Source organism: Diceros bicornis, chromosome 7, assembly GCF_020826845.1.
Source record: "Diceros bicornis minor isolate mBicDic1 chromosome 7, mDicBic1.mat.cur, whole genome shotgun sequence".
NCBI classification, from domain to species: Eukaryota; Metazoa; Chordata; class Mammalia; order Perissodactyla; family Rhinocerotidae; genus Diceros; species Diceros bicornis.
This window is the reverse complement of record NC_080746.1, coordinates 64,255,110-64,257,922: the sequence shown is the minus strand read 5'-3', so window position 1 is coordinate 64,257,922 and position 2,813 is coordinate 64,255,110. Positions and strand designations below refer to the sequence as shown.

Here is a 2,813-nt window from a genome sequence, read left to right as displayed (position 1 = left end):
ATGTTAGAGAGAATGTGGAGAAAAGGAAACACTCATACACTGCTGGTGGGAATGCAAACTGGTGCAGTCACCGTGGGAAACACTATGGAGATTTCTTAAGAAATTAAAAATGGAAATGCCATATGATCCAGCTATCCCACTACTGGATATTTATCCAAAGGACATGAATTCAACAATTCAAATTGATTTATGCATCACTATGTTCATTGCAGCATTATTCACAATAGCCAAGATGTGGAAGCAACCCAAGTGCCTATCAATGGATGAATGGGTAAAGAAGATGTGGTGTGTATACACACACACACACACACACACACACACGCGCGCGCGCGCAATGGAATACTACTCAGCCATAAAAAAGACAAAACCATGCCATTTGTGATAACATGGATGGACCTTGAGGGTATTATCCTAAGCGAAATAAGCCAGACAGAGAAAGGCAAACACCATATGATTTCACTCTTACGTGGAAGATAAACAAACATATGGATAAGGAGAACAGATTAGTGGTTACCAGAGAGGAAGGAGGTGACGGGGGGTGAAAAGGGTAAAGGGGCACATATGTATGGTGATGTATAAAAACTAGAATATTGGTGGTGAATGTGATGCATTCTATACAGAAACTGATATATAATAATGTACACCTGAAATTACACAATGTTATAAGCCTATATGACCTCAATAAAGTAATTTTTAGAAAGTGATTGAAATATTCCTCTTAGTGTTTAATGCAAATTAACTCGAGTTGGCAAAGAGTTGTAAAGTGACAAAATAATTCCTGACAAATTCTTGATTTATATAAAGTTAAAGTTCTCCACAGGGACTCTTTCTAGAGGATTTAAAATATGCTATATTTACCATTAGACAGAAGAATTGCTGCCAACTTTTAAATGGAATTTTCTTTTATTAATAGAGAAGTGATTTATAATTTCACTTAGTTTAATATCATTCTTTTTAATGACATATTAATTTACACTTTTAAAAATTAGTACTGAGGTTGAATAGAGAGAAAGGGGTCAGAATGGGAACTCTGGAGCCTGACTGCTTGGGTTCTAATTTCACTCTGCAACTTCCTTCCTTTTTGACCACTGGAAAGTTTCTCAACTTTCTTGCCTCATCTGCGTGATGTATAAATAACACTTGTACTTGCTTCATAGGGTTGTTTTGGCAATTAAGTGACTTAATATTTGTGAAATGTTTAGAACAGTGCTTTGCACATAGTATGCGATATATAAATAGTGAATTAATTTGAATTGATGTTTCTAGCACTTGGGATATTTGGAATTAAAAAAATTCCCCAGAACTGTTGTACTCCAAAGCCTGAGCTCTTTCTGTAATATCAACTATAAAATTCTGTCATTTAAAGTTGGCTCACTTCCTGGCCACACTCTCACCCAAACCAAGCACCCTCCTAAAGCCCACTCTCAGCTCCTGGGTCCTAAGGGCATACGTCATGGGGTTAAGGGCTGGGGGGATGACACTGTGCAGCACATTGAGGACAACAGAGATGAAGGGAACATTTCTTCCCACCAGATGGGTGACAGATACTACAATAATGACTGTGTAGAAAAAGAGAATGAGAATGAGATGGGAGCTGCAGGCATTCAGGGCCTTAGATGTTGCTTCAGCAGAGTTCAGCCTCAGCACTGAGCAAATGATCAAACCGTAGGAAGCAAAGACCAGACCCATGTCACTCCCAACCATAACCCAGACCAAGGACAAGTGGTAAAACCTATTAATAGAGATATCATCACAAGCCAGACTAGTGACCCCCAAGTTAGAGCACAGGCAGTGGTCAATCTCATTCTTGGAGCAGTAATGTCACTGGGCAGCCAGTACAGGCACTGGGATGATCAACAGGCAATTCCTGAGTACCGTGGACAGTGTGGCTTTGATCACAAAAGCTTCAGTGACTATTAGAGGTACTGAAGGGGATAGCAAATGGCTATATATCTGTCCACAGCCATGCAGAGGAAAATGCCTAACTCCATGCTCATAAAAGAGTTGATGGCATAGATCTGAGCAAAACACTCAGGGAGGCTGATGGCTTTGGCGTCAAACCAGAAAATGGCCAGAATCTTGGGCACGATGGTAGTAGCCAGGCCAATGTCCACTACAGCCGAGATACCAAGGAAGAGATGCATGGGCTGGTGCAGGGTAGGCTCATGTTGGATGGTGATCAAGATGAAGAGATTGGCACAAAGAGGTAAGAGGTAGAGCAGACCCAGGGGCAGGGAGAGCCAGTGCTGCCACTCACGAATGCCTGGGAACCCCATCAGGATGAACTTGGACACTTGAAACCTTGAGTTATTGGTTATACTCAGGGTGGTATCCATATCATGTGATGTCTTCTTCTCAGCATCTACCTGTGAATTAAGGGGAAACAAGAATAGGCTGTCATTAGCTCAGCTGAGGGTCAAAATTTGTGTAGAGGTATAAGATTCATCCATGAATACTCAGTCCTTTTTAACATAATGTATCCTCAACCCACTTGAGACCCTTGGAAAAAGTTCAGATAAGAACAGTAGAAGAGTGAAAATAGATTCTAAGACAACAATGTTTAGCAAAAAGGTGAAGATTCACTGGCTTTGTTTTCTTGAAATTCTGGGTAGATTTTTTCATATGTGGGGCATATGGACTCAAAGCGGAAGACATGTACATTATGAAGAACCCAATTTTTTAGGTAAAGTTAAAGGGTAGATGTGTTGTCTCCATTCTTTGGGATTTTCCAGAAGAGAATGAGTGGCCGCAAGGAGAACCCTGACCAGGCTTTTCTTTTAAACAGCGCCTGTGGTTGACAAATTGTTTCTGAC

General features: G+C 40.7%; 1 pseudogene; it reads right to left on the bottom strand.

The window, feature by feature from the left end:
• Nucleotides 1-1,371: 1,371 nt before the first annotated feature.
• On the bottom strand, nucleotides 1,372-2,336 carry LOC131408106 (olfactory receptor 56B34-like; annotated as a pseudogene).
• Nucleotides 2,337-2,813: the final 477 nt, after the last annotated feature.